At 42.1% G+C, this 26183-nt stretch overlaps 1 protein-coding gene and 1 long non-coding RNA gene across 7 annotated transcripts in view; one reads left to right on the forward strand and one right to left on the reverse strand.

Annotated features, from left to right (window-relative positions):
• The window catches only part of LOC122234038 (metalloproteinase inhibitor 1-like), a 63416-nt gene extending 42725 nt beyond the window's left edge, over nucleotides 1-20691 (forward strand). The window contains exons 7-10 of one of the 5 annotated variants that reach the window (XR_006211735.1): nucleotides 12401-12488; nucleotides 14891-15036; nucleotides 17324-17456; nucleotides 20240-20691. The gene's annotated coding sequence lies outside the window, so the exon portion shown is untranslated. The other 4 variants (XR_006211734.1, XR_006211736.1, XR_006211737.1 and 1 more) reach the window with 4 other exon arrangements.
• Nucleotides 922-15747, reverse strand: LOC122234039. Of its 2 annotated transcripts, none has more exons than XR_006211741.1 (3): nucleotides 15507-15747; nucleotides 15277-15382; nucleotides 922-1050 (listed from the first exon to the last, which is right to left on the reverse strand). It is a non-coding gene; the product is annotated as an uncharacterized LOC122234039 (long non-coding RNA). The 2 variants fall into 2 exon arrangements; XR_006211740.1 differs by having other exon boundaries at nucleotides 15491-15747.
• Nucleotides 20692-26183: the final 5492 nt, after the last annotated feature.

Raw genomic sequence — 26183 nt, forward strand, 5'->3', positions numbered from 1 at the left:
AGTTGTGAGAAAATAAATTTATGTTGTTTAAACCACCCAGTCTGTGGTACTTCACTATGGTAGTCCCAGAAAACTAATGCAGGTATTTTTTAACTTCAGGTCACTTCTCTTTCCACAGAAACAATATGACCAGGAGCACTTCCTTGTCCTCTCTGAATTGGGAGAATTTTTCCCTCATCTCTTTGTTTGAAAGTCACCCTTGTGTTAGCATATCATATGGTAGCCATCCATTTTCCCCTTGTTTCAACACACTAAGCCAGCCCATCTATTAACAACTCTGGGTCTGTCTTTGTCCATCAGGGGGTCAAATTTTGCGAGTAAAGAAAAAGGCTTGGTGCAGGTAGTGATGATAGGGAAAAGAGAAGACAAAGAGGTACACCAAATATAAAGAATGGGCAGAAACAGAAAGAAAACAAGGAATAAGTAAAGGCAATGAAGATAGAAGGAGAACAAAAAAAAAAAAAAAGAAGAAGAAGAAGAAGAGGGAGACGGAGACGGAGCAGGTACAGCAGGAGAGAGAAAGCAATAGTTCCTGGGCTGAAAGAACATTTGGTGGATCACTCATGGTAGAATTAGCTTCTGCCTTGTAGACACCAAGGTGCTTTCTTTCTGCTCCTAGTTGTACATTCCCATATTGCATGCTACATCTATTCAATTTTAATTTATTGTTACTCAAAGCCGCTCATGAAGAAAGAAGTCAAACTTGGAGTGTCAGCACACTGTGTTCCCTCTGTAGGTTGAGTGAATCCAGCCCTGGGGCTTCAGGATACCCTGGGCAAGGAAGCAGATCAGCCCTGGATGGGCAGTCCTGGGAGCACAATGTCCTAAATTATTAAGGAGAGACAATGACTGTGTTTCTGGTCTGTTGGCCAAAATTGAGGGTTCATGTTGGCGGTCAGAGAAAACAAAGTGCTGGGGTATATGAGCTCATTCTAAATGGAGTAATTTTTTGCTAGAAAATACCATTCATGAATGTATTTTTTCACCATGGTACTTTTTCTCATCAGATGTGTAGGTATATTGAAATTTCTCCTCAGGAGACTTGAGCATCTGTGGAGGAAAGAGGAAAAATGATGCAGACTCAGGAATATGTGTGGGATGGGAGGCTGCGGTGTTGGTATTTGACCAGGACCTGTCTGGCCCCCACATACTGCACATTCTCTCACAGCAGGATGGAGAATCCTCTGTTCTCGTAGGGAGATGTATATGGAGAGGAGCTGGTAGGGTGAACCTGGTAATGCGATTTCATAGAGTTGCATTTTCCTATTGAAATGGTGAGGCCCTAGAATAAAACCATCTTGATTGAGAGGTTGGAAAAGAGTATACATGGGCCCTCTCATGGTTATGTATTCATGTGTCTCCAGCCAAGTCTCAGAAAGACAAAATGTGTAGCCCCATGCCACCCACATGCCCTATCCCCCACTCAACCACCACAGCAGAGAGAATTCTTACCCCTTACAACCAAATGGTGAAATACCATAGGCAAGGACTCTGCATTCTTTACAGACTTACCAACTTCTAAGTAAACAATCCAGGGGTATAATAGCGTACAAGAGTAGACTTGCCCAGGCATGGCCATGATAGCCAGGAGGATACAGAGACCACCAGGAAGTTGGGAGCCAGGTAGGAGCCTGGATACCAATGAAGGATTTAGGAAAAGACTTTCATACAGTTCTTCTGTCTTTACTGATATAGCATAATATTACAGAATGTGGATAAATAATATTAGTGGTTTGTGGTAAGCATTCCTTTAATCATCATGAGAGACAAATTTTAACTTAATAGTACCTGGACTCAAGGTACTTGGGTTAAAATCCAAATTGCATTAATTTCTGGCTGTAGGACCTCAGGACAGCTCGTTCAACAATTCACTCCTTAGAATCCTCAACTGTTAAATGTAAATAATTACAGAACTTTTCATACAGGACCACTGCCAAGATTAAATGTTAAAAACATGAAATGTACTTGAAGTATTACCTGATACCAAGTAAGCACTCAATCAATTGGACTTGTATTGTATACTTCATGGTTAGTAGTTATTATTACTCACACTAGCAATAATGAACACTACTTTAATAAATAATTATCTACCCCTCTTTTTAATGTTTATTTATTTTCGAGAGAGAGTGTGATTGGGGGAAGAGCAGAGAGAGAGAGGGAGACAGGGAATCTGAAGCAGGCTCCACACTGTCAGCGCAAAGCCCAGTGTGGGGCTCAAACCCACCAACCAGGAGATCATGACCTCAGCCAAAATTGGACGCTCAACTAACTGAGCCACCCAGGCACCCCAAGGATCTGCCTCTTTCAAGCCTCACCATACTCATAAAAATATGAATTTATTCTCCTAGTTTTGAACTATCTCTTCATTCCTAATTGCAGTATTAATTTCAGTCATATTGTTAATGTAAAAGCAAAAAATGCTATCAATGGCACATCACAACTATCCTAGTTTCATATAGATTAAAAAGGAACAACAAGATTCACCAGGGTAGTATTAATCATGGTTTTAATGTTATGATAATGCAAATTAACAATGTACTGAAATCATCCTCATTTCCTAAAAGGAAACCAATATTTTCTTGTGACTACTTCTTTGGCCCTGGAAAGGTCCTGCAATATGAAAGAACTCTGTAAGATGTCACAAAATTGCTCAGAGATTAGTCCCTATAGTCACTTTCCCCCAATGTCCTTCAAAGTCGGCCATGAATTTTCTTGTACATAGCCATGTCCCTACATCCTCAAGTTACACTGACCACTCTCTCTCCATTCTCTGCAAATTCCCAAGTTCAGGCAGACACTTGGCTGGACCTTACTTGCCAATCAGGGGCCTATTGCCATGCCTCTAATATATAACATTCAATCTTTTTCAGGCCATGAGCCCTGATATTTATTTATTTATTTATTTATTTATTTATTTATTTATTTATTTATTTTAATGTTTACTTTTGAGAGAGAGAGAGAGAGACAGCGTGAGTGAGGGAGGGGGAGAGAGGAGACACAAAATGTGAAACAGGCTCCAGGCTCTAAGCTGTCAGCACAGAGCCCAACACAGGGCTTGAACTCAGGAACAGTGATATCATGACCTAGGCTGAAGTCAGACACTTAACCGACTGAGCCACTTGGGCACCCCACCCTGATTTTAGCCACATGCCCAGGCTTTTGCATCAGGAGAAGGTGCTAAATGGGTCAAGGATCAATTGCTTGTTCCTATGTCCTATCAGGGCCTCTCAGTACCACCCATGAACTCATCCAATACCCCTGCATAAGCAAAGGGGAGAAAGAGCACATTATATCTGTGGTCAGAGATATATGAGTGCAGTATGAATTCATGTTTATTTTAATATATATTCAGATGCCCAGATGCACAAATAGATATGCTTATATACAAAGATTAGCATATGTATGTATATATAAATAAATACGCATATATAAATATGTGTATTATTTATTAAATTAGTTTGTTTGTTTGTTTACTGGCTCTGTCTCCTAAGCAGACCTAGAGGCATTGACACCCTGATAACAATGAGCACACCTAGTGCCCAGATCTTGATTTCTAAACACCATTATCTAATAAAAGAAATCAGAACTCTTTTGGAAAAGGGCTATATACAGGGCAAGGGCAGTTAAAACACAAGATGATCCCATGTATATTAATAAGACACATGGATCAATATGAAAAAACTCCCAATAGCCATGGCTGGAACAATTTTCCAAGCAAAATGTGTAGCAACTGAAACAATTGAAATACGGGACAATTTTCCTAACAAATACATAATATTAAATTATAACTCAAAGAATAAAATAAATATCCATCATTCTGTGCCAATAAAAACAAAATATTAAGTAAATGAGGAGAAGGGACAAATCTTCCTTACAGAAGAATTGCAAGGGAGCCTGGTGGCTCAGTCAGTTAAGCGTCCAACTTCAGCTCAGGTCATGATCTCACAGTTCATGGGTTCGAGCCCCATGTTGGTCTCTGTGCTGACAGCTCAGAGCCTGGAGCCTGCTTCAGATTCTGTGTCTCCCTCTCTCTCTGCCCCCTCCCCTGCTCATGCTCTGTCTCTCTGTGTCTCCCCCCAAAAAATAAAAGTTAAAAAAAATTCAAATAGCATGTGTACATATGTGCCTTCTAGGAGGTGGGAAATTCATTTCCTTTCTCTTAAGTATGGAGAGGACTTACCATGTCCCAGAGAATAGAATACGGAAAGGAGAAAATAGTGATTTTCTAGTAGAAAAACACTGAAGAAACCATCTTAACCAAGTGATCAAGGCTAATATCAGCAGATATGATTTATAGCAATATCATATACAATGAAAAACATACTCCACCTCTGAGTACATTTTAAAAAACACCTTTTCTCTTTTCAAAGTGCAATTTACTTACATATGTCACATAATGCATTGTATTTAAATTACAATTCCTTTGTAAACCTCTGTTATACTAAATTTGTATGACTGAATCTATAACCACTAACTTTATTTATTTATTTATTTTTAATATAATTTGTTGTCAAGTTGGCTAACATACTGTGTATACAGTGTGCTCTTGGTTTTGTATAACCACTAACTTTAAAATAATGCAACAAAATGAAATGCTGACCATTCAGTTTTGTCCTCTTTTTCTGTTGGACTTTCTCATCTATCTAGGACCCACTAACACAATGCAGACAATCTCAAAATGTGACTACTGGCATATAAGCTCTTACCTTCCAGTCTTTCGAGATGTTTCCTGAAAATGTGATTCAAATTGAATACTTCCCTTGGAGATAACCAATTCATATTGTTAATGACAGAAGATGGAGGTATCCTGGCCTTCATGATGCTTAGCACATATATGTTGAAAAATAGCATACTTAGTAATTTCCAGATCTTGTTTGTAAGCATGTTGACAACATCTCTCTTTCACATACTCTGAATTCAGTTTTTGGTTTTGCAAGCTGAGGGGAGTTTAGGAGTCTCTACAGTATTTGGTTGAGACCATCATTGCTTGTCAGGGAAGTGAGCTGGCAACCAAATGATGAGGATAGACCATTTGTGCTCATTTAAGTGATCTGTGTGTGATTTAACTCGTGCTCTCGATGCCAAATTTTTGTGCAAACGTAATTATCCCCTGGTTCCATATTTAGGTTTTAGGAATGCCCAATATTAAAGTTGAAAAGTTTTAGTGGATTTTCTCCTCAGGTTCAGCAATTTGCCTTTACAAAAATTACTTAATGATTTTGACCTTAAATTTTTCACCCAAGAGAAAACAGACAATAACAAGATAATATCCCTAAACTTATGAATTCATTTATAATGTGACACCAGATGATGGCAAAGCCAGCACCAGATATTGAGGCTATTTTGAAGGATGATGAATGGTGCATTCTAGGGCTCTGTTGCTGATTAGTGAGGTGCTCTCCTTTAAAAATCTTTATAGGTGGCTCAGTTGCTTAAGCCTCCAACTCTTGGGTTTGGCTCAGGTCACGATCTCACAGTTCACTGACAGCACAGAGCCTGCTTAGGATTCTCTCTCTCTCTCTCTCTCTCTCTCTCTCTCTCTCTTCCCCTCCCCTACTTGCACTCTCTCTCTCTCTCAAATAAACAAATAAACTTAAAAAAATAAAGATCTTACAAATAAAATAATCATCCATTAAGGAAATGATTAAATAGGGCCTGAAGGAACCCACAGAGCCTGTTGTGGGTTGAGGCATACAAACCAGTACGTTAGGTTCTAAGTGACAGAAAACTAGCTCAAAGTCACTTCAGCATAAGAGGGGGATCCATGAGCTCTCCTAATTAGGAAATAAAGAACTGCCCCTGGCTTCAGGCCTAGCTTGATGCTAGGACTCCATACCTGTAGGACTTTTAATCCGTCTCTCTCCCTTATGAATCTGCTAGACTCTTCTGGCATCCTTCCTCAGACAGGTTCTCATCTGCCAACTCAGAAACCCCACAGAAAATAACCAGCTTTTTCTCTTCTCGGGCACAAAAATCCAAGGAGAACTCTCACTGGGCCATGTACCCTTCATTCCCCAATAAGTGTGGTCTGAGCTGGGGTACTCTGATTGGACTGGGTTGACCCAAGCCTTCTACTCTGTGTCCAGAGAAAGATGGTCATGACCAAAAGAGCCATGTGGGTGAGGGAGAAGTTCCTGATAGAGAAAGATGAGCAACCCTTTCTTAACTCCCTTTTATTTATTTTTTTAATGTTTATTTATTTTTGAGACAGAGAGAGACAGAGCATGAACGGGGGAGGGTCAGAGAGAGGGAGACACAGAATCTGAAACAGGCTCCAGGCTCTGAGCTGTCAGCACAGAGCCCGACGTGGGGCTCGAACTCACAGAGCGCGAGATCATGACCTGAGCTGAATTCGGATGCTTAACCAACTGAGCCACCCAGGCGCCCCTCTTAACTCCCTTTTAAATGAGTGCCTTAGAGTTGGTTTCTCTTACTTTCAACCCAGAATCCCAACTACTGTAGCGAGTTGTAGGAGATGGGACAATGAGTAGGGAAACTGCTTTCTAGGCACAGGACTGTGACACTGCACACCACATGTCTCACAACAGCCCTGGGGTGCTGATGCAGAGCTGCTGCTCAAAGCTCTTGAGCGTCAAGCTATATACCACCAGAGAAACACAGCAAGTTGAAGAATGGAGTGATGTTTTGCCTGAAGGAAAAGAAGACAGACTTGAACTGATCCCTGCCAACAGCTGGGATGTGTAATTTAAACATTCCACTGCCCTAAAGGGAGTCGTGTAACCTGGAGCCAGTGGGACAGTCCTGGTTTAAAATATTCTGCTCACATCAGCCTAGAGATTGTCACAATGCCCCCTGAAGAGCTAATTAATGGTCATACTTACCCAGGGTAACACAACTAAAACTGTTTCCCAGATCCTGTAATGAGAAGATTCCAACACATGTGTTGCAGGGGCAAGAGAACAAGAACTTCTTTTGAATCCATAAAGCCCCAACAATGCTACCACCATAGTATTCATTGCATATGGTGTGAATAGATGCAAAGATGTGGTCCTGAGCATTTTTCTAACTGTAGGGCCTTGAAACACATTACTTGAATTCTCTGGGCATCTGTATACTTTGTAAAAAATGTTTAATAGTCATCGCTTTGTGGGGTTAATGTGAAGATTCAATCTGCCTACTATGTAAAGTGGTTGGTACAGTGCCTAGCACATAGTAAGTGCTGAACAAACATCGGCTCTTACTATTATTACAAAAAGTATAGGGCCGCCTCCACCAACCTAATTTAAGAGGCAGATGAACTCTTAGTTTCATCCAAATATGTTATATACACCACTCTGGCCATTACAGATTCATCACTTTGGATTAACAAATAATCTCTATGGCAATGCCGAAAACTCTAGTAGGAAACATGAAACACTACATTCAAGACTTTCATAAATAGTTCCCAAAGTAGTTATTTCCTCCTAATGGGTTTTAATGAAGAGAAGGGTGACATGAACCACAAGAATCTTCAGATAGGTACAGATTGGGATCGGTGACACTGGAGTGTTATCAGTGACACTGGTGGGCTGCAATGGGCTGAGAAGAAAATGTTTTGATGGAGAATTTTCTGATATCACAATGATCTTTAATTCTCATTATTCACCAGGCATATTAGCTGGTCTCAAACACAAATACAAAAACAAAAACAAACAAAAACAGAAAACAAACACACAAAAAACCCCTATCTCAAAGCTCCATAATGTTTGGAGCAGGAGTCTACATATCCAAAACATGGATTTTTCTGCCATCTGCTGGTCATTTTTGAGAAGGACAACAATCTTTATGTGAGCAAAGATGGGGTCTTTGGTGCCTCTCTTCTTTCTTGCCCCACCTGGGGACTTGCCCACAAATCTCACTGGAACAGTGGGTTGTAGAATTTAGTTTGTGAAATAGGTGATGGGACTTTGGAGATTCATTATGGTGGTATATGGAGACACTGATGGACATGTATGGGGTCAGTGATTAGTGTCTGTGGGTTCAGTAGCAAATGTCCGTGGGGTAAGTGAATGTGGCTGAGAGCTGAGTGATTGTAATGGTACCAGAAACGGATTTTTTTTTCTGGACTTAGCAATGGAGTCTCTAGAAATAATGTCTAGAATAGGATATTGAAATATCTGAGATGTGGAATCTATTTTGTCTATGGTACACAGTCTGTAGGATAAATGATGTTTAGACAGAGGTGTCTATGATGTGGGCTCTAGAGGCCTAAGAATGTGGAACCTTATGTTAGTTGAATAATTAAAAAATGTTTCAAAATTTAATATATATTAGGTAAGTTTATCTAACCCATGTGAGTTTCTTGGCTGTGTAAAATATCCTAGTTCTTAGGAGATGCATGTATTCGGGGGTGAAACATACTGATTTCTGTGATTTACCTTCAGTGTGGTTTAGCAATAAAATGTGCATGTAATTTTCAAAACGGTTAAAAACTATCAACAAATTAGAAGTTCTAAAGTATGTATGAACTGTAAACATTCTCAAAAGACACAAAATTGGGGCGCCTGGGTGGCTCAGTCGGTTGAGCGTCCGACTTCAGCTCAGGTCACGATCTCACTGTTCGTGAGTTCAAGCCCCGCGTCAGGCTCTGGGCTGATGGCTCAGAGCCTGGAGCCTGCTTCCAGTTCTGTGTCTCCCTCTCTCTCTGCCCCTCCCCCATTCATGCTCTGTCTCTCTCTGTCTCAAAAATAAATAAACATTAAAAAAATTTTAAAAAAAAGACACAAAATTAACTTGAATGAAAGGAAAGATCCATTGTGTCTGGGATTCTCTAACATCAGACACCTCACTCCATCCAAAGTAAAACAAAGTGTACAAAAAAGAAATAGATCCAGAGAAGCCTGGGGTCAAAGTCCAGCTGACATATCCTGAAACTTCCCTACGTAATTTGCTCAACCAAGAATCGTTAGGTGAGGAAAGGGAGAATATTCTAGTTCCTGTAACACAAAAGTTTTAAACTTTTATGATGACACAAAGGATACTACCTTTAGGACTCCAAGATACAGAAGGCACAAAATGTGAAGGCCATTATTAATCAATCTGACTACTTTAAAATAAGACATGTTTCCCAAAATAAAACTAAATACCATAAACACTGTAAGATGAAAACACTGCAAGATGCAGACCCAGGGTAGAATTGTAGAGAATTTACAGAATAAGTGAGGTCTGAAAAATTAGTGTTTTGGAGAATTGATTGAATTTCTCCTTTTAGCATAATTTGTCATCTCCAAACTTGTTCAGAGTCCTTCCACAAAAGTGTATCCTCTATTTTTTGTTCTGTTCGATTTTTTATCATAGAATAAATTTAGATTTGCATGAAAGGTTCTAAAGTGGTACGTAGAATTTTTTTTCATACCCTTCACCTAGTTCTTGCCCTAATGAGAACATCTCACATCACCAGGGGACGCCGGTCAGAACTAAAAAATCAACATGGACACAATACTGTTAACTCAATGGCAGACTCTATTCGGATTCCATCAGTTTCTCCACAAATGTGGTTTTTCCATACAAGAATCTAATCCAGGATATCACAGCCCTCAGTCACTGTATCTCCTCAGTCTCTGATCTGTGACGGTTTCTTGATCCTTCTTTGTTTTCCGTTAACTTAGAAAACTTAAAAGAGTGTTACTCACCTATTTTGTACAATGTCCCCCAATTTTTGTTGGTCTCCTGTATTCTTATTATTAGACTGAAATTATGGTTTTTGTGGAGAAAATTACCACAAAGAAGAATTGCCCTTCTCATCTAATCATATCAGGGGTACATTATATACACATGATACTGGTGATGTTAACCTTTATCACTTGGTTAAAGCGGCGACTTACCAGGTCTCTCCACTATAAAGCCACTTTTTATGTTCCCCTTCCATACCTTTTCATTTGGAAGTGAGTCACTAAGTCCAGCCCACATTCCAGGGCAGGGAGAGTAATTGGAATTAATTCAAATTGCTCTGTAAGGGAGATCTGCTCCCCTTCCCCACCCCCATCTATTTAGTTAGTTACTTATTTGACATTATTATGGACTCATGGAGATTTATTTTGTTTTGGGGGTTATAATCCAGTCCTCATATTATTTATGTATTTGCTCAAATTGTTCTAGCTTTGCCTATGGGGAGCAATTTCAGGTTGACTTCTGTACCCGTTTGCAAAGCCCATATTTTTAAAATCAGAGTATGGTATTTAAAAACCAATATCCAGAGGAGTAATGTCATCAGAATGGCAGAGTAGGCAGCTGCAAGTTCTCATCTCCCCCCGAGACACATCAAAAAACAAGCAGAAAATGTCAGAACCAACTTTATCAGAACTCTGCGAAACAATCAACAACTGACAGCAGCCAAGCAAATGCTGAATCAAGAAAACAATATGACTTCAACACAATAGAAAAGTTCTGTGGTGATTTTATTTACCTTTATTCCCCCCATTCCCAGCTATAAGGTGGTTTTAAAGCAATAGCAACCTGCATTTCCAGAGAGGCACCCTGCTCCCTGAATCAGGAAGGAACAGAATAGACCTTAGCGGCAAATTAGTGTGTGTGTGTGTGTGTGTGTGTGTGTGTGTGTGTGTGTGTATATGTGTGTGCGCGCGCGCGCGCTCAAACCTGTCTGGTGGTTTATCTGAAGGACTGATGGAGGTTGTTCATCTCTGTTTCATCTAACTTGGAAGTCAGCACAAGGGAGTAGGTCCGAAAAGTAATAAGAGTGGCTCAAAACACTACCAGGCTTGGGACTACCACCTCTCAGGTGCCAGAAAACTACCTGGTCTTACACAGTTTACCCCCTCGAATGTGCCTACTTCTGCTGTCTGCCATAGCAATTCTGGCTGTTCTCCACCAAGGGCTTTCATCATTCCCCACTTCTAGAAACCATCCTAGAAACATGTTCCCACCATCTAATGCAGTTCCTGCCATTTGGGAAAACTGCCCCAGCTTTAGCCATTGTGATGTCCTTCAGATTGACTCCTGTGTCCTTTTGGTATATCTGTAACTTTTATTTACTTATTTAAAAACTGTACATCCTTCTAGGGCATGGTTACCGGTGGGGGTGAGGGGTGGAAAAGAAAGGAGGTTGGTTGAAGGGTACAAACTTTAAATGAGATGAATAAGTTCACAGGATCCAGTGTACAACATGGTGATGTTAAGTCCTGTCTCCAAATTTAATCTTCAATACCATTTGGCCACCAATCACAGATTCTTGTCCCATGTCCACCTTCAGGCTCTTGTGAGTACATGACAGCTAGATTCCACTATTCTATTGAAATATTGCCCCTGTTTTGCTAGCAGGCTCAATATGTCCCTGGCTAGGATATATTATGACTTTCTCTTAGTTATTGACTTCATGGGAAGCACTCGCAAGGCTTTGTGTTAGGAAAGAATTTGGTAAGATGTGATAAGAGTGCAGGACCTTAGAGAAACAGTTGATTCCAGAGCTGAAGAAATGAAGATGCACAGTGGCTCTGGGGCATCATCTCATGCCATAAATCAGATTTTTTTTTCTAGCTTCATTAAGGTACAATTGATTTTTAACACTATGTATATTTAAGTTATATAATGTAATAATTTGATATATGGTATACATTGTGAAATGATGACCAGAGTCAAGCTAAATTAACAAATCTGTCACTTAGTGACTTTGTGTGCATGTGTGTGTGAGTGTGTGTGGTGAGAACACCTAATATCTACTCTTTCTGCAAATTTCAAGTATGCAATACAGTATTATTAACTATAGTTCATCATGTTGTACACTGGATCTGAAGGACATCACAATGGCTAAAGCTGGGGCAATTTGCCCAAAATATATGTTGGTCGTATAGGCTTACATCCCAAAAGCATAAAATAAGTATCTTTTACCAGAAAGAAATCAGTGAAAAGAAGGGGCAAATTGTGGAAACCCCTGCAAAACTTCACTTCCCTCCTCTTTGGGTGCAGGCTGGGTTTAGTGACTCACTCACTTCCAAATAACATACGAAAAGGTTAAAGTGGTGACTTCAGAGTGGAGAAACCTGGAAGACACCTTCTTAACCAGGGGATCAAGGTGAATATAACCAGGGATAACTCGTAGTGATATCACTTGATATGATACAATGAGAGGGCAATCCATTTCTGTGGTATATTCATCTAAAAAACCTATAATCCAAATCTAACCAAGAGAAAACATCATACAAACCAACAGTGAGAGACATTTTACAAAATACCTGACTTGTATTCTTCAAAATTATCAAGATCATGAAAAACTAGGAAACAGTGAAAACTGTCACGTATTGTAAAAAGCTAAAGAAGGCAAATAGAGACTCCTGGATCTGATCAGGGAAGTGAAAAAGGCTATGGGTGGCAAGACTGTGTACATGGGAATAAAGTTAGGTTAGCTCATAGTATTGTACCAATGTTAATTTCATTGCTTTGACAGGTGCACCAAGGTTATGTAAGATGTTAACCCTGAAGAAACTGAATGAAAGGTATACAGGAACCCTCCATACTTAACTTCCAGCTTTTCTGTAAGTCTAAAATTATTCCAAGTTAAAAATTCATTTATTTATTTTTTCAAAAGATTTTATTTTTAAGTAATCTCCACACCCAACGCAGAGCTCAAACTTACAACCCCAAGATCAAGAAGCATATTCTCCACCAACTGAACCATCCAGGTACCCCTAAAAGTTTATTTAAAATGTCATACTTTAAAAAACAAAATTGTAGGGGCGCCTGGGTGGCTCACTCGGTTGAGCATCTGACTCTTGATTTCCGCTCAGGTCATGATCCCAGGGTCTTGGGATCCAGCCCCACATCGGGCTCCATGCTAAGCATGAAGCCTGCTTCAGATTCTCTCCCTCTCCTCTCTATCTCTCTAAAATAAAAAAAAAAAATTAATAAACAAATAGAATCAAAAGTCTCTAAAAGAATAAACAAAATAAAACAAAGGAGCCCACGGGCAGGTGGAGTTAGCGACCAGTGTAAAGGAAACTAAGAAGAATTATTCCAGTTGCCCCATGACCCATCATTAGCCTGTATTTTACTCATGGTTATGCCCCAAAAGATGAAAATGAACTACAGTTGACTGTATATCCTCCCAGGAGCTTGAAGGCCCTGCTGAAACTTTGTGGTGCGTCTCAACTGAGACTGCCAAAGGGGAGACGCTGTAGAACAGTGGCCTAGACTAGGTGCATCTAGTCCACAGATTCCAGGGGCAGATATGTTTGTGTTTAAGCTGTTATGGATTTGTTGACCTTCTTAAGTGCACACATGAATACGTTTCCTCAAATTTGAAGAGCTTTCAGCCATTAAATTTTTCTGCCTCTTTCTTTGTTCTCTTTCTAGAACTAAGGTTGTATGTTTAATGCAATATATTTAATGGCTCCCCAAGGGTATCTTAAGATTTGTTCATTGTACTTCATTCTTTTATCTTTCTGTCCATCAACTGGATACTCTTAATTGATCTGTCTTCAGTTTTAAATTTTTTTTAACGTTTATTTATTTTTGAGACAGAGAGAGACAGAGCATGAACAGGGGAGGGTCAGAGAGAGAGGGAGACACAGAATCTGAAACAGGCTCCAGGCTCTGAGCTGTCAGCACAGAGCCTGACGCGGGGCTCGAACTCACGGACCGTGAGATCATGACCTGAGCCGAAGTCAGATGCTGAACCGACCGAGCCACCCAGGCGCCCCTGTCTTCAGTTTTATAGATTCCTCCTACTTCTAGCTGAAACCTGTCATGGAAACTCTTATCCATATGAGTTATTATACTTTTAAAACTCCTGATATTCTCATTGGTTTGTATTCATAACCTCAACTCATGTATTCATATTATCTATTTTATGAGTCATGTAATTATCTTTACATATGCTTTCTTTTCATTTTAAGCACATAAATATGTGCTTAATACCTGTTTTGAAGTCCTTTTCTGCTCAGTCCAACATCTGAGCCCCCTCAGTATGCCTGCTGACAGATTTTTTTTTCCTGTGTAAAAGGCATACTTTCCTATTTCATTGCATGTATTACTGAAAAATCGGCAATTTAGATAGTACATTGTACCAACTTTGGATTCTGTTCCCACCTTGTGAGTGGTTGTGGTGGCTGGATTTTTATTTGTTTGCTTAGTGACTTGCCTGGACAAAAAGTCTGTTTTCCCCTCAGTGTGTGTGTGACTGTTGTCATCTTGTTTCCTAGAGCTTGGCGTTCCATCCCTACACCCTTGTTACTTCCCCTCAATAACAAGATGGCACTTTACCCTATTCCAGCTAGAGCGTATAAGCATTGTTTATGGAAACGATGGAGCCAGAGAAAGGGATTCACTAAATTTGTATATGATGTCCTGGCAAACTCCTAAGAGATGCATGTATGAAAATGACCAGAGCCAACACAGCAAAATGTCTGAGAAATCGACTACTGTATAGAATACCAAACAGGTTTCACAATTGGCCTCTGGGCAGCACACAAGTGAGAGAAGTCAGAATCACAATGCAAAGGCTTTGAAAGCTAAGTTCATAGCTGAACTACAGCCCATGGCAGTAGGCCAGAGTGTGTGTTCCCAAACCAAATGGGTGGGCCACTTACTAAAAGGGAAGATTTGAAAAGGAACCATGTCAAATAATAGTCAAAATGTTCCCAATATAGTCTAAAATAGCATAGTTGCGGGGCATCCGGTGGCTCAGTCAGTTAAGCATCCGACTCCTGATTTCAGCTCAGGTCATGATCTGATGGTTTGTGAGTTCGAGCCCTCTGTGCTGATAGCACGGAGCTTGCTTGGGATTCTGTCTCCTTCCCTCTCTGCCCCTCCCCTGCTTGCTCTCCATCTCTCTCTCTCAAAATAAGTAAAAATAAACTTATAAATAAATAAATAAATAAATAAATAAATAAATAAATAAATAAATAAATAAATAACATAGCTGCCTCCTCTTTTGTAGATCTGTGGTTTGCCTTGTTACCGCTTCCAACTAAAAATCTTCTCCCTAGTAATTCCTGTGGCCTGTCTTCAGTTTTAATTTCTTATGATTCAGAAGCACTCATGGGAAAAGAAGTCAGAGCCTGAGGGTGACCTAAGTGCATACAGGTATCCACAGAAAAGAACACACTGTGGTCCACAAATAGTCTATTCCAGAGGCTCAGGGGACCCTGGGGCAGGTATAGAATGGGGCATGGTTGACCAGTCCTGGGAGTGCAGTGTCCTGGGTGCCTCATGAAGAATAATGTGCAGAGAGGGTGACCTCTTAGCCTGGGAAGATGAATGGTCCGCTTTGGAGGAACACATGCCAACGGTTAGGGGTAGGAATCTGAAGAGTGATCAACTCACCCTAGATGAAGAATTTCTTCTGAGGTGTCCACTTCTGAATGTAAACACTGTTGTCCTTAGAAGTCAGATAAATGAACTCAAATACCCCTTCAGTAGCCTTGATCACCTGTAAAAAGATAGGAGTGTGGCATGGGATTGAGGAGTATGGGAGTGTTTGGGTCAATTCAAGCTGCTATAATAAAATATCATAGACTGGGGCACTTAAACAACAGACCCAGTTTATTTCTCACAGTTCTGTAGGCTGGGAAGTCCAAAATCAAAGTGGCCACAGCCTTGGTATCTGGTGAGAATCCACTTCCTGGTGTGCAGACCACTGCCTTCTTGCCATATCCTCAAGTGGTAGAAAGAAAAAGAAAGTAACTTCTCAGGTCTCTTCTCATAAGGCCATTAATCCCATCATGAGGATTCCCTCTCACAACCTTCTAATGGCCCAATGGCCCTATATCCAAATAGCATCACATTAGGGGTTAGGGCTTCAACATATGAATTATGGAGGGCATGATTCAATTCATAGAAGGTAGGCAGAATAATGGCTCCCCCAAAGATGTACTTGTGAAGAACTTGTGAGTGTGGTACCTTACATAGCAAAAGGAATTTTGCTGATTTGGTTAAATGTAAGGACACTGAGTTGGGGAGAGTGTTCTGGATTATCTGGGTGTGCCCAACTTAGTTGTATGAATCTTAAAAAGTAAAGAACCTTTCGTGGTTCTCAGAAAAGTAAATACAACCCTAGAAGAATCATTATAGAAACGCAGCATAACTCCCAGGTCCTAGACTGAGCCAATTGTATGCAACATTAATGGCCTCACCCCCATCCTAAGAATGTTCAAGACCTGTCAGGCCCTCACTGGAAGGTCACACACAAGTCAGTGGTCAATGCGTATGGCTCTCATCCCAAACTACAAGATTGGCCATGCCCAAGACATTACCAAAGCCAGTCCATGCCTCCTCAGGGAATGAACAGAGAATCTGGCTTCCTCCTACCCATGGCTTCAAGACCTCAACCAGTTCATCTGGTCTGCACTACAGTTTGTCGACCCTCCAAAAAGTCTTATGTGTCCTTGAGCATTGGAGATCCTGTGTGCAAGAGTCACAGGAGAGCACAAGTCAAGCAAGGAAATGTCCCTATCGAGTCAAAGACTTAATGAGTGGGCAATTACAGGTCAGAAAGCAATCAGCATACCTTCATAAATGCTGGATACACATTAATCTGTAGCCAAATCTTCAGCTTTTCCTCAGTCCTGGGAAGACCCAGAGATGAACAGGCATTTGGCCAGAGGACATAGGAAGGCCAGGCACCAATGCCCCTGTTGCCCTCCAGGGTCCTTCACTTGGATTGTGACCCCAGGCTGTAACCATTCCCCATAACCTCCTCTGCACACAGCAGGAGATCATGCATATCAGAAACAAATCTATTTGATTAGGTGCACCCTTTGTCCTCTCAAAGTCCCCAGGGGATTTTGGAGGAGGTAAGTTTGATTGTCTGGGCCTGGACCAGTTCATCTAATCTGCCATAACTCCTGAGCACCCACAATAGGTGCTTCCTGCCTCAAGAAGTGTAGTTCCCCAAAAGCCCCCTGAAAACAGGAGACCAGGAAGAGGGATACTGGGCCATTAATCTTCAGGGGAAAATCAAATTCTAGACAGGGGGATGTCACCAACAACATAGGAAGCTTTCCCTGTGCATCATGCCCTTTCCACAGGCCTGTCCACTACCCCGTGAACCATAGCCCTGTTCCTGCCTTGGACCGGGAGCCACGCTTACAAGCTCATCAGAGAAAAAGGGTCAAGATGCCAGTGGCATCCATGAAGCATGGACCTACTCCTTAAACTAAACTCACATCTCCAGTCCATCTCCTGTGTTTGACCAAGACCTTGTGGGGATCAGGGGCCAGACCTATCACTCAACCCTCCAGACAGGCTGTGTTCTCCCTGTCTCTCTACCCCAGATGACTCATGCCTTCCACAGACTTTAAGGGAGATTCACGAGATATAAGAACTTTTCTTAACCTAGAGCACTCTGGACCTGGCACTTGTCTACCTCCAGGTTTTATACTTTCGGTGGCGTAAAGACACAGGCTGTACTCGACATGGAGAAAAACCAGGGTCAAGAGTGCGACTTGCAGACGAAAGAGAACACAAAGTGGTGAAATCAAATGGAATGAAGAAACACAGAGGAGGTTTGTCAACTTTTTACTTATTATATTATGTTAATGCATAAACTTAACGACAAAATGCGTGAACACTGTGTGCGTACAGCTTTGTGAGTTGTAACAAAATCTACACACCTGTTTCACTAAGACGCAAGTCAAGAAGCAGAAAAAAACAAGTGCCCAAGCACTGATCCAAAATCATGCACTTGGTGAGTTTTGAGGGTTTGGAGGGAACTGACAGGAAGAAAGAATGGAGTGTTTGGCATGACTGGTGTGCCTGGGAATCTTATGGCATCGGGGAGCCTGGATGGCCTGGGCGGTTTGTTGAGCCTACGGAGTAAGACGGCTCATCAGTTGGGTGAGGTGAGTGAAATGCAGGAGGCTCTTGTTTATGTGATTCTAGTCACAGTGACCAAGTAGGAAGGGCAGGCCGGAGCTGGTCAAGGTCAAGTGAATGAACTCAATGTTTTCAGGCAAATATGCCCCATGGGACAGGACAGGAATTCAGGAAAGCAGCAACTCACATTAGTTTTACAATCTGTCTACAGAGTTCAATGTCCAGCAGTGTCAGGTCCCCTCTGCTCTCCGTTACTGGAGTCCACCCCGATTAGACAAGAGAAGTGAATGGGGGCATATAAGAAAAAGAAATGGGGCTGTGGTGAAGCCACAGAGGAGAGAGATGGGGTAGTGAGGTAGAATGGAACAAGGAGAGAAGGAGTGGAGGACAGAGGTACAGAGAATAGTGATAGGATCAGAAAGCAGAGTGAGAGGCCAGGAAACAAGGTGAAGGAGCTCGCAACAGTGACATTCGCTGCAGGTGCAGCCCTGGGGACTGCTCATGAGATAGTTTAATCCTACATTTAGGAAGCTTTGGTTTTGCTCAAAAAAGGACCTCCCCCCCCCCAGAACCCCATATGACAAGTATTAAAGTTCAGTTCTCTGTTACACAGGCAACTTTGAGGGAAAGCATGATACAACATTAGAGCCTACACAGTGTGTCCAGATACCTCCATGAAAGGACATTCCATGGTTCACAGGGATCCATCCCAGAGGCTCAGAACACCCAAGGGTAATGAATCCACAAGCCCAGTGTTCTGGGGGCAGCTCAGAAGGCAGGATGCCTGACGTGAGGGATTCTGTGTTACCAGACACATGGATGGGAAGCAACCACAGGGATTCGTGAAGGACAAAGCAATTGGCATGAGTCAACTATCCCACACAAGGATGGCTCTCCTGGGGAATCCAGCCTCATTGGTGCCCCCACACAGACTCACTGACCTGTGTGTGTTCGTGGAAGTGCGTAACGTCAGCTGACCTTGCCAACACCACCACCGCCATGACATCAGCACAGTAAGGATGAAACTCAGACACTAGAGGCTTGTAACAAGTTTCTATGAGGAACACTGTCAAAGAGAAAGGAGCTAGACCTCAGACTACCCTAGGATCGAATCCAGGAAATGTTCGTCCTGATTGTGAATCCACAGGGCAGAACATTTATCACTTCCGTCCCTCGCAGCTTTCTATTTAAAATAGGAATAATTTTGACTTCCAAGATGGTTATGAGCAATTACATAATTATTAAATTATTAAAACATATAGAGGGCGTGGAGCAGTGCCCAGCACATAATGCATGTGGCTCTAGTGTTATTTTTGTTCATTTACTTATGCTAATTACTATGATTCTTATATGTGAGGAACAAAATGGCAGAAGTTGTTGGCATTACATTATAAAAAAGGTTACATTTCATTCACATCTCTCAAAAACATGTAGAGTATGGCTTATCTAAACCTGTTTATAGGAGCATCTTCATGTTTGCAGAACTAATAGCAATAAAAAAAAGAACTAATAGCAATTATATAGGTAAGGTAATTACAATGTCAATGAAAGCATCACATTTATGATTATTTCAACTGGTGATGGTAGAGCACAAGATTATCGTGGTACCAACTATTGCTGTAAAGATAGCATGACGCAAATAAACAGTGAAGGATGGCATCACCACTTTGGTGAGGAAACAAGGTGCTGTCCTAACAATGACATCTCTGTCACACAGGTGTCACACAGGCCCATGCCCTGGCAGGTGATCTGTGGAGGTCACACGCAGGGCAAAGCCAATGTCCCAACCCAGCCCTCCTGTCAGGGCTGGGCAGATGCTCAGTGGATGGTCTGCTCCAGCCTGTGCCCTACCCAGTGCACATCCAGGAATAGTCATGAGATCGCACTTGGGTCAGTGATTGTGTCTCTTCACCCCACCTCTCCCCAACCCCAGGATGGCACATGGTAGCCTCACCCTTGATCAGACCATGCCCTCTTGTGGGTGAGAAATCTAAATTTAGCCTTAAAATGGTCTATTCGAGGGGGACTCTGCCTTCTTCTGAGCCATCTACCTGCACCAGCAGCCTCCACGTCTCATCACTACACAGGAGATCAGTCTCCTCACTTCTCTCCTGCGAAAGAAAGTCACAGGCATGTCAGGGAAAAACTACCATATACCTGACACACATTTGGCCTGGCCCCACCCCCCAGTCTGTGTCCACTTAGGCACACTTAGTGTCTGTTAAGTGACAGACTCTTATTATCAGCTCAGGTCATGATCTCACGATTTCGTGAATTTGAACCCCATGTTGACCTCTGCACTGGCAGCATGGAGCCTGCTTGGGATTCTCTCTCCCTCTCTCTCTCTCTTTCTGCCCTTCTCCCACTCACGATGTCTCTGTCTCTCCCAAAATAAATAAATAAACTTAAAAAAAAGAGCAGAGATCATGTTTTTCCTAAAATTTTTCCTGTTTAATTTTATTTATATTCTTAGCCTGATTTATAGGAAAATTAGATGCAAAATGAAGATAACTGAATCCTCTATGAGCATTTGATGTGCATGATGGCCATTTTCAGTTCTTGTGTCCTCATCTGCTTTACGTGCCCCTGCTGACATCACCACTACCCAAGTATCAATATAATATTGACAGAACATGGAAGTATATTCAAGATCCCTCAAAAATTTTCCTTTAATCACTCTGTGGAAAACAATGTTGAAATGAATAAAACTAGCCTCAAACTACCTTAATCAAATCCAAGACATGTTTCTTCCAGGTTATGACGTCTTGGAACAGGACCCTTATCTCTGATCCTGAAAATATAGAGTTAAAATTAAAACATGGAAAGCACATGGAGAAGAAGTATGTGGCACACATTAATGACTCAATATATGTTGCTGGTTTTGTTTTTGTAAATCTTCAAAATAATCATGTATTAGCTCCTCTTACCGCTGTGACAAGGCACCACAGCCTTTGCAGTTTAGCACAACACAAATGGGGGCGCCTGGGTGGCTTAGTAGGTTGAGTGTCCGACTCTTGATTTTGGCTCAGGTCATGATCCCAGGGTTGTGGGATTGAGCCCCGCGTCAAGCTCTGCACTGAGCACGGAACCTACTTACGATTCTCTCTCTCTCCCTCTGCCCCTCTCCCCTGCTCTCTTTACCTAAAATAAAAAATAAAATAAAACAACACGAATGTATTATCTTATAGTTTTGTAGGTCAGAAGTCCAAAACAGGTCTAAGCAGGCTAACACCAAGGTATTAACGGGGTTGCTTTCCCTCTGGAGATCCTAGGGAAGAATCTGTTTCCTTGTTTTTTGAGGATTCTATAGGACACTGTCATTTCTTGGCTTTTGGACTTCTTCATCGTCAAAGCAAGGAACATAGCATCTCTCTGATGTCCTTCTTTCATTGTTAAATCTCATTTTGAGTACAGCCAGGATAGGTTCTATTTTTAGGACTCGTATTTTAAGATTGGACCAATCTGTGTAGTCCAGAAAACCTCTTCCTTCCATAGATCCTCAAACTTAATCACATGTGCAAAGTCCCTTCTGCCACATAATATGACACTGACTGGATTCACGAGAAAAAGTAGAAGTTGTTAGGGGTTATCGTTCTTCTTACTTTCATCACGCTGTATTAGGAATAAAATTGCAGCGGTAATTAACATTGCTTTACAAATGAAATTCTGACTCATTAAAAAAGAAAACCCTCCAAAGTATGAATTGTCTAACTCTGCTTTGCTAGAAAATCTTTATTTTAAAGCACTATGAATTTAAATTATATAAATAAAAAATAATGAGGTGGGAAGAGCAATTGAATGAAGGTATAGATAGAATCTGTCAACATGATGAGATTTTGACATTCCTTGTCATTTATTGATATTTGAACTTCCTTGAGTTTATTGATGCATCATCCAGAGAAAGAATTGTGTACACATCTACTTATTGCAACAAACCACCTCTCATTCACTGCAGCACCCAGACCAAGAGAAAGTCATGAAGGTACTTGAAACGCTTCAGTGACTCATGGGCTGCAGGAAGGACTAAGCACTCCTTGGGAATGTCATGGTCTTAGACCTTCGGATGTGCATGAGATGGCATGATGTGGGAGAACTGGAAGATGCATTCAGCCTTGACACCAGGAGGTGCAAGTGCTGGTCTCTTCCAGGTGTAGGGGGCACAGCAAGCCATCAGGAAGGATGGGGTGCACAGCACCATTACATTACGATGTGAACCGAAGTCATATAAGAGCCATAACAATATGGGGAGTGAAGGAACCTCAGCAAAGTTAACCCCCAACCCTCTTTCCCTGAGTCCGACTCCTTTCGGAATAGAGAAATGGGGTGAGTCAAGCGCACAGTGGCTGGGCCAACAGCCAACAGAGAAGGAGCATTGTTCAGGTTAAGGGAGTAAGAAACATGGAGAGGAAACAGACAATAAGAAAGTAAAAACCAGCACTGGGGCCTGGCGACAGAAACTGTGGAGAGGTTACTCAAACTAGGGTTACATCCTTCGCCACCTTCTTGCACAACCTTCTGTCTGGTCTTTGTTGACCTCTCTGCGAGAAATCATATCATACCAGGTCAGGTGTAATTTATTACCACCCAAATCACCATGCAGGAACAGATGCTACAGCATACAGCAAAAGGGGTCAGTGCAATGTGTCCAGATGTCCACTGACAGGCACACACTGCTTGGAGGTCGTAGGTGGTCAGTCCCAGAGGCTCAGACGTCCTGATGCAGGTACCAAAGGAGCCCAGGGCTGCCAGAGCTGTGAATACAGCTACCAGGGGGTGATTCAGTGGGTGAAATGCCTGCAGCGACGGGCACTGTGGTGACTTGATGCCTGCATGGGACCCAGGATGCAGGGGTCTGTCCTGTGAGATAATATGACAAGAAACCTGGCAGGGGTCAGCACAGCCCCAGAGAGGAAATCTCTGTAGGAAAGCCAAACTCATTGATCTTATAATACAGAATCACTGACTTAGCTAATTTGAAGAGATCGTTTGTCCCTCGGCCCTTTTGATCATCTATGAGGAGAAAGCGTGTGGGGGAACAGAAAAGAAACTAATGAACTTTAGTGGAGCAGGCAAAAGAGCCCTGATATTTCACCAGGACTGGTTGGGTGCCGGAGCCCCTCCTGTGTCCCTCAGCCACAGCGGTCGAGGGGGTGTGGGGGACTTAAGGATGGGAAAGTGTCCTTGGGGTTCTATTCCTCTTGTCAAACACCTGCAGCTGCGTTTTTCACCCATTCTCTGACATCAGTATTTATCTGTATACTGACACCAGCAGAGTATCACTGTAACATGGCCAAACATGGAATCTAGAGACTTGCAACAACTTTCTGTTTAATCACCCAGGGTAGAACAATGTAGACATGAATGGAGCCAGGCGTGAAACTACCCTACGACCAAACCTAGGCTATGTTCCTTCCTAGGTGTCTTTCCTCAGGACAGGACATTCATCCCCTCTGTCCCTCAGATTCTTTAATGCGATAGGAGAATAACTTTGTCATCCAACATCACCGGGAATACAGTGTTAAGTAACTTAAAGCACACAGAACACACAGGGCTGTGCTGGGTACATGTTAATCCCTCAGTGCCTGTTGCTATTATGATTGTTGTTACGAATTGCTTCATATTATTATGTGCTAGTTTACTCTTGCTACGTATACAACATAATACCACAACCTTAGCCACACAAATAACACGGATTTAATATCTTACATTTCTGTATGTCAGAGCCTCAACCAGGCTCAAATCAACATATGAGCAATGCTGCCTTCTCTACTGGAGGCTCTTCTGGAGTATCTGTGCTTTGTAACATTTCAGAGGCTGACAGCATTCCTTGGCTCTTGGCCTCCTGTGTTCATTTTCAAAGCCAACCGTGTCGAATCTCTTTGACTCATTCCATTTCCATAACTATTTAGGATTCAATTTGGGAAATGTTCTCCACCTTTAAGGACTCATATCATTACACTGAGCCACTGGATAATCCAGGGTAAATCTCAATTCAAATACCTTCACCTAATCATGACTGCAAAGCCCCATTTACCATGTTAGGCCATATATTCACAGGTTCAAGGGATTGAGACGTGGGCACTTTTAGAGAGCCATTATTTTGAATGCTCAATGTTACTAATACTAATATTTAGTAGGAATAAAATTGCAGTGATAAATAATAAGCCTTTACAAATGAGGTTCTACCCCCATTTAAGCTGACAGAAGCAAAGAAAGAAAGAAAGAAAGAAAAAGAAAAAAGGAAGAAAGAAAAAAGGAAGAAAGGAAGGAAAAAGAAAAAGAAGAAAGGAAGAAAGGAAGGAAGAAGGAAAGGAAAGAAGGAAGGAGGGAAGAAGAAAGGCAGGAAGAACTGGGGTGCTTTCTGGAGGAGAAGAGCCTATGAACCCAACCAGGCCTTCCCCTCAAGGCTGGGCAGACACTCAGTGGCTGGTCTTCCCCAGGGTCTCAGTGCACCTCCACAAATAGTCATGAGATTGCACACAAGTCAGTAATTGTGTCTGTTCACCCCACCTCACCCCAGCCCCGGTATGGCCACACAGCAGGCTCACCCTGAGTCAGGCCATGCTCTGTTATGGAAAAGGAGTCTGGATTTAGTCTTTAAAGGGGGACCTCTTCTGCTTCCTTCTGAGCCATCTGCCCTACACTAGCAGTCTTGTATTCTTTGTTTCAAAACAGGAGATCAACCTCCCCAACCTGCGACCAGGGCCAGACAGATAGGGGAATGTCACAGGCATGTTGGGAAAAAATCACCACAATTCTGGTACCAACACTTGGCCTGCCCATGCCCTTCGGGCATGTGTATCCTCTGTGGAGACAGAGTCCTCGACCTTGGACTGGGCCCCCCACAAGTCCAGAGTCCTCTTCTTGGAGCCACAGGGATTTTGACATTTGTAACCAAAACTACTATAACATTGTAGGCTAACTATACCTCAGTCAAGAAAAAAAAGAGAGAGAGAGAAAACATGCCTTTCCTGTTGTGGTCTTAGCTCGGAGTTGTCTGTATCTCACACTCTCTTTAGGTCCACAGTCTTATTGCCCCTAGTGGGGAGAGATGGTGTGATTTCAAGCAAAAAGGAACAGACACAGGGATATGGTTCTTAGATGAAGGAGAGACTGAAGGAGGTTACAAAAAGGAATTGAGTGAAGTTACAGAGGGTGTTTCCGGACAGGTGAGGGCTTTTTTTTTTTTAAATCCAGGAACTTGGTAAAGTTTAATGATATACAAACTATATTAAGAAATGTGTTTGTGCGACAGGGGGACATCTGTGTGAGTTTTTTTGTTAAGTTTATATTCACTCCTATAGGACATGGTACCATCAACGGGTAGCATCTTGCTACCAGAGCAAGAGAAAGTCCATGGAGAACATCTCAAGAACAACAGTACTTGATGGTGCTAGGAAGGTGGCATGGTTTGGAAAGGATGTTGACATCCGTAGTCTGGTAGAATTGTGGGAACTAGCATGTTTCCTGGGGAGGGTTGCTTGTTTGGAGAGATTGGTGGCTCTGAGTAATTTGTCAGTTCGTATTTTGGGAAAGTTTGGATATGTTGACTTAAGGAAGGCAGGAAATTGAAAGTGACTGTGGGTTTGAGGATTTTGATGGACTTGGAGATTTGGCATTGGGGACATGTGGAATTAGGGGGACGGGACGAGTATCTGGAGACTTTTGAATAAATTCGCCATTTGGGGCTTCCAAACTTTGGTGGATTGGTTCAGGGCTTGATAAACTTGAAGTTATGAGATTGGTGGTTCGGGGGAGGTAAGTAGACATGGGGATTTGAGCTTAATGGAAAATTTGGGACTTGAGGAGCTTGAAAAATTTGGAAATATTGAGGCCTTGAGGGAGGACAAAGGTTTGGAGAGTTTGATGGGTTTGAGCACGTGGGTATATTCCGGCAGTATGGTGTGTTTAAGAAGTTTGCAGGGTTGGGGAGGCTGAGTGGCATAAGGATATTGGTGGGTTTGGGGCAGTTGATGGGCATGGGGCACTGTTGAGCTTGAGGAGGTTGATGAGCATGAAACATTGGTGAATTTGGGGAATCTGAGGTTTTGGTGTGTTTGGTTTTAGAGGCTAGAGTTTTTGGAAGATTGCTGATTTGTGGAAGGTGGCAGCTTTAGGGATGTGGGTAGATTCATGGATGCTGGGTTGTGTGGCATGTTTAGGTGCTTTGGACATTTTCTTGGCTTGGAAGAGTGAGAGTTCTGGGAACACTGGTGGGTGTGGTGAAGATGGGGTCTGGGAGAGGTTATCGGATTTGGGGAGGAATAGTGTTTGGGGAGGTTTTTGAAATTGGCAACATTGAATGTTTTGTGGAGGTTGATAACTTAAGGTGTGCTTAAGGGCTTGGTTAAATGAGATTTGAGTATTTCAGAAATGTGAAGAAATTGGTTGCCTTGTGCAGGATGGTAGGCTTGGGA

Source organism: Panthera tigris, chromosome E2 (assembly GCF_018350195.1).
Source record: "Panthera tigris isolate Pti1 chromosome E2, P.tigris_Pti1_mat1.1, whole genome shotgun sequence".
Lineage (NCBI taxonomy): Eukaryota > Metazoa > Chordata > Mammalia > Carnivora > Felidae > Panthera > Panthera tigris.